The sequence below is a fragment of the Cucumis melo genome, chromosome 5, assembly GCF_025177605.1.
Source record: "Cucumis melo cultivar AY chromosome 5, USDA_Cmelo_AY_1.0, whole genome shotgun sequence".
NCBI classification, from domain to species: Eukaryota; Viridiplantae; Streptophyta; class Magnoliopsida; order Cucurbitales; family Cucurbitaceae; genus Cucumis; species Cucumis melo.
The window spans coordinates 16,149,212-16,156,115 of NC_066861.1; positions in this window are offsets into that span (position 1 = coordinate 16,149,212).

The following is a 6,904-nucleotide window of genomic DNA, read 5'->3' on the forward strand; positions in this document are numbered from 1 at the left end:
GTTTTTTTGGAACGAAAAAGAAGTTGAGAACTACAAAGGTAAGCTTATCGTTTACTTTTTATAATCTTCGTTAGGTCTATCGATTAGTAGTTGCATGTTAATTTGTAAATCGTTTAGATGCATATAGAGTAAAGCATGATCCTTTTCTTCCGCTGCTGCATGCTCTCTGTTGTTTTTTCCATCATACCCTATTTAATGTAATAATGTTATGTCAGTTATGAATGTTTTGCTAGATTTTATAAATGTATATATTGAACATTTGAAGAAGTTGTTCTCATTTACTCTTAGTATATGGGTGGAGTTGTATATTATGTCTTTATAGCTCTGAAGTTGTCAAACATTAAGTTAGGCATACTCATCAGTTTACTTTGTACACTTGTATGTTCTGAGTTACAAATATTTTATTCATGTAAATGTTTCAAAGTGGGAGAGTTAGGGTATCGGTACTCGTGTGTGCTTGTAGGTCTACTATCGTTTCGTTGTGTTTTATGCATAGATGGCATTTCATGTATGAAAATAGCCAGTCTATCAGGACTAATAGTTCAACAGGGTCAACGACTATCGTTATAGGATAGTGGTGTCGGTTGACTTCACGCCATCTTTTAGGACTAAGGTGCAACCTAAAACGATCGAAAAGATGGACAATTTCGAGCTGCCGAATATGAATCCATATTCATATTTTTAACATTTAAATCACATTTAAACATAAAGCCATATAACTGATAGCTATATCACATATATCCGTCGGTTTCTCTCTCTACCTAATTCGAACAATTCGAATTATTTCAACATATTGTTCTAAGTTAATTCCATATGAGCTAGCAGGGGAACCTAATAGACCTATAAATCATGGGCTCCAACGATCTGAGGTTAAATGGCTAAACCCTTTTAGACCGAGTTAAACAACATTCATCAACTAACGGGTCATTCCACTAAGGTCACATGGTTGCACTCCCCTCATTATAGATATATATCTGCCCATTTGATATAACCATGATCAGTAAATTAATCCTTCATAGGTTGTTCGTAACCTCGACTAGGTCAAAATACCGTTTTACCCCAGAGACTACATCTTGTTCCTTAAGTCCCCTAACCCACTATTGAACATTTGGTTTAAGGTCCAACCTATAAACTGAGTCCCTCTCAGGCCAATGAAAGGGCGAAATCCCTTGTTCAAGACTTGTATTTAGTCCTTAAGAGAACACCCTATCTACTAACCCTAAAGCAAGCAGAAGTAAATTACGTCTTGCACCCTATGTCCCTAGCCATCCATCCGATCTTACCCCTGAAATGGGAGGTTTATTGGGTCAACACCATTGAGATGCCCTTATCTATGAAGATCTAAGGATAATACCGTTTGAACAAAAGTTCATAGTTAGCTTAGGATTAAGATTAAGTTACATAGGTCATCATAATAGAAATAGTCAGTTTATATAGTCAACGGTGTTATAACTCAAAAGTGACTATTTCATGGTTCCGATCTTATGAAAACTCTTTACATAGGATGCCCTCACTCCCATATCTCTACATGAACGATTCAGGATCACATCGTTTGTACTATCTACAGAGCAGGTCGCATACATAGTGTTTCCAAAATAAGGTGTCAAACCTTATTCATTCACTATAGACCGTTTGAGCTATATACTCAAACTTTATCCAAGTTTATGTCTCTACATAAGGCTCAAGTCTACACTAGATAACCTCTAGACCTTAGTTTATTGGATTTAAGATTATAGTATTCTATTTCCACTAATAAATCCTCAATAAACACTTTATTAGATAGAATATATACAATTTTAACTACAAACTATGATCTTTAGGACATAAATTTCAACATATTCATAATCCAAAACAACTGGAAATGCATTTCCTGCAAAGAAAATAGACCAAGTTGAAGAACTCCCGGTGTTCGTCCAAAAAAAAAAGGCAAACAACAATGCCTCGAATTTAGTTTTTTATTAAAGTGTCAAAAGTGGTCTGTCAATGGTTTCTTAGTTTTTCTTGGTCATATACATTTCTAGCTTAGGGATTTAAATTCCAAAATCTTCAATCTACGATCCTAGCACGCCCATCTTGCTTAGCACAATTTATCACTCAGCCAACCTCTACTTTGAAATATCATAACTAAGAATTCTTAACTCTTTTGAGGAAATATTCTTCTACAAAGTTGCATGTAAATGTCATAACTTTCTTACATTAAAATTTCAACTTCAAATTTCGAACGAGGTGCTCTATAGCCTTTTGGAAATGACCCCTTGTTTTGATTTCTCTGAAACCTAACCCTTCTCTCAAACGAAAACCTCCTTTGCTCAAAAAAGTCATCCGGTAGCTCTAGTCTAGAAATTAAACTCGATTTATGAATTTTTTTAGTATAATTTCAGCCAAAAGGCATAAGTAGTTTGAGAGAAATGTCCTTTTAAAGTTACCTTTTTATACTAAATCCTGCATGGACCTTTATTGACACCACCTACTTGCCAAATTTTAGCTTAAGCATGTAGAGAACACCTGTAAAGCACTCACCGACTCCACCTCTTCATCATCTCGCCTAACCAAAATGCCTAAGTGTTCAACAACAAGGACAACGTCTAGCTAACCTCTCAAACATGGCAACAAACCACAACAACCTCTATGGACAAGCCTTCTCGCCTAACTGAAACACCTAGTAACACTTCTTCACTGCCCAACAACCTCAATGGACAAGCCTTCTTGCCTAACCAAAGACACATTCAAGCTTGGCCACCTACCTTTGTCAAAACGTCTAAATAACCTCTTTAAAGGCTATTTTTCCTTCGTTTGGCCACCCAACACATAACCAAATAACCTTTAAACGCCTAGTACTTCATCTCTTGACACTAAACCAGTATTTTATCTTTTTTGAATAACCATGACATACCTTTAATGACACTTTTGAGTTCCAATTTAACCTTAACCCCATTCAACTCTTTTTCTTCCAAGCTCTAAATTTTTCCTAATGTTCGGGGTTTACATTAATGTAACTTCTTGGTCGTTAACTTGCATCGTCAATTCTCCTTGGTGGACATCTATTAGAGTTTGGCTTGTTGGCAAAAATTCACGCCTTAAGATAATTGTTACCTTCCGATTAGCTTCATAATCCAGAGTGACGTACTCTGCGGGACATATAAACTTGTCTGCCTTAATCAATAAACATCTTCAACATTGCTCTCACGCATTGAGATGGATCTGTCTGTCAACTGGAGTGTCATTTTTTTAAGTCGATACTTCCTTATCCCCGATTTCTTGAACACAAAGAGCGACATCAACTTGATACTTGCTCCAAGGTCGCTTATGAGTGACAAAGATCCACTCTACTTATAGATCATGGTACCGTGAAACTTCCATGATCTTTCATCTTCTCTGAAACCCCATTCTTGAAGACATCATTTTTTTTCCTAGTTAGAGCTACGGTATCATATTTAGCCATCCTTCATTTCTTTACAAGTATATCTTTCAGGAATTTCTTGTACGAAGGCATCTGCTTTAACACATCTACAAACGAGATATTGACGTGAAGCTGCTTCAAGATGTCTAGAAACTTTTAAAATTGTTTGTTTATTTCCTGTCTTCTTTATGCAATTAGGAAATGAAGAAGATAGCAATTGATTAGAAAAGGACGCTTGTTTGGATGCCACCCTGTGTTCTTCATCTCGCCTAGAAGTCTCCACTTTCTTACTTTTTTGTATGTTATGATTCTACAATGAATAAGTATTATTAGTTAAAGAAACTACTAGGGGATCAGAAGTATTACTTGAAGGAGGGTCATTCATTACATTAGGCCTAGAAGTAGAGCTTCTACATTTAGGGTCTGGATCATAGATGGTCAGATACCTTCCATTTCTTTGTGTCACCTTCTGACACTAATCTTTTCCTAATCCTCATGCCCGATTAGGCATTTAAGTCTTGCTTGGGAGGGATCCCCATGATCTTCCAGAGAATTCGCTGGCAAGCTGCCCCAACTATACTTCTATATTCCGAATGGATGTTGTTTTTCTTTGCAGAAGGGCATTATTCTTCTGCATGTATTCTCTGAGGAGGTTCTCTATTGATGAGGATGGAGTAGTTGTCGTATTTTGTTGTTGTTGAGGTGGATGATGGTGTGGTCTGTTGTTGTGGTGCCTTTAGTGATAGTCAGATGCTTCATCGTGGTGTTCATCTTGACCACCTTGTTGGCCTTAATTTTGTTGACGTACATGATAGATTCCTTGTTTCGTGGGCATGCATCTGTGTTATGAGGTTTGCCACATCCCACGCATCCCATCTCTTTTAGCTGCTTCACCCCTGAAGCGAACTGCTTGCAGCGTTGACTTGTGATAACGTCATTGATTGAAGCATATTGTTCATTGCAATCATTTGTCATTGTAGTGCAACCACAACGTTCTTATCAAATCCTTCTTCATTCTTTCCTCTACCTCTTCATTAACTCATCTTTTTTTTCCAGTAATAATTATAATCCAACTTATAATTAACGTTACTTTTACTATTATATATATATATACACACACACATACACATAATTAATAATATTTTCACCAAAAACCAAATCTTAATTAAATATACATATCCATATATATATATACATAATTAATTGGGAAACTTACATACATGTAACAAAATACCAAACTATTTACGGCCCGTGTAACAAAGCCCATAAAGTTAGCCATTTTTAAAATATTTCAAGTTTGCCCTTCTCTTCCTCGCGATTTCTTTGCAATTTCTTTCATCGTATTCCTCTTCGATTTCTTTCATCGTCTTTCTTCTTTTCCTCTTCTTTTTTCTGCGATTTCTTTCCACCACCTTTCTTATTTTCCAATTATTTTTTTACGTCGTTAAATATTTCCATCATATTTCTTTTTTTTATTCGATTTCTTTCCATCGTATTTCTTCTTTTCTGTGATTTCTTTCAACAATCTTTCTTCTTTTTTGATTATTTTTTACATCGTTTAATATTTACATCTTCTTCTTTTCTGATTTTTTTACGTCGTTTAATCTTTCTATCGTCTTTCTTCTTTTCTTTTTTTTTACGCGTTTACATTTGGGTAACCAAATCTAAACGACTGTGTATAAGACAAAGAATCTTGAAAAAAAATCATTTAGATTGGAGTAGCCAAATGTAAATGATCGTGTAAAAAAATAAAAGATTGCGTATAAAGAATCTTGAAAAAAAAATCATTTAGATTAGAGTAGCCAAATGTAAACGATCATTTAAAAAAGTAAACGATCGTGTAAAAAAAAATAAAAGATCCTGTATAAAAAATCTTGAAAAAAAATCATTTGGATTGGAGTAGCCAAATGTAAACGATCATGTAAAAAATTTAAATGATCGTGTAAAAAAATCTAAACAATCGTGTATAAAAGAATTAAAAAAATTGTGAACCAAATTTTTTTAAAAAAATTATTTAAATTTGGGTCCCCAAATCTAAACAATCGTGTAACAAAATTAAACGATGGAATTAAAAAGATAAATTGTAGCCATATCTAAACGATCGCGTATAATTTGTAGCCATATCTAAACGATCACCTTGTAGCCATATCTAAACGATTCCATATAAATTATAGCCATATCTAAACGATCGCGTATATATTGAACCATATCTAAACGATTGTGTATAAATTATAACCATATCTAAATGATCGCCTTATAGTCATATCTAAACGATCGCGTATAAATTATAGTCATATCTAAACGATGGCGTATATATGGAACCATATATATATATATATATATATATAAATTGTAGCCATATCTAAACGATCGCAAATATATTACGCGCACGTTATTGATGGCGTGGTTGATGGGGCACTTTCGGTATTTTACAAGGTGGGCTTCTAGGCTTTTTCTGTTTTTGGAATTGTTCTATACAGTGTAAATATTTTGCCGCTTTTTTATATTTTTTAAAAGATCCCTAATTAATTTCAATTCCATCAAATCCAATTAAACTTCAAATTCAACTAAATTAACACCAATAAAACTCAATCATAAAATAAAATTAAGATAATTAGTTTAGAAATTATCTTAATTTTTATGGAGTGTTACACTAACGTAGTAACATCATGTCTAACAAATGTTGTCGTGTAATAGATAACCTAAAATTTTATGTTTGTTCTATAAGCTATTTCTAGAAATGGTTGGATCCATTTTATTTGATGTAAATATTTATTAACTATTATCACGTTTAATCACTCGTTAATCTACATATTACTCAACTATAATCTTAGTTGTCATATCTATGTTCCTTTTTTTCTTTTTACTCATCAATCTAGTAAAATTTGCAAATTATTTTCCATATTTATAACTTTGGGTATAGTTGCATGTTTTAAAAATCTAGATGATCTGCATACAAGGGGGAATTTCTTAATAATTTAAAGGTTGAATTTATGGTTAGAGGTGTGCTACTAATTATTTTCTAAATAATTTTGCATTCATCAATCAAAGGAGAATTGCAAACTAAGGTAAAATTGAATACCACGAAAGCCAAGTGATAAAAGCAAATATTTTTTAAACATAAGACTAATATTAATATTGCCCATACAAAATGACATAAGATATAAAAGAGAGCAAAATTGGAAGAACAAATAAAATTGTCCTTTTCAAAACCCCAAAACCCTTGGGGTATTCTTCAACAATGGTCTCTAATTGTGGGGAACTTGAACATCTTTTACGTGGAACGGTAATTATTGGTCCTAATTCAACACAATTTTTCATTCCATTCACCATATCTATTCTTTAGGTATTGTCTTGTGTGGTGTTTTGTTGGCAAGGATGCAGGTGTGTAGCGAATAGGCTCCTAAGGCGAGAATTGATGAGATTTGGGGGAACAGAAGACGAACATTCATAAATATAGAGAAATCTTAGGTGACTGTAAAGACTAAAAAAGGATTTATGTCA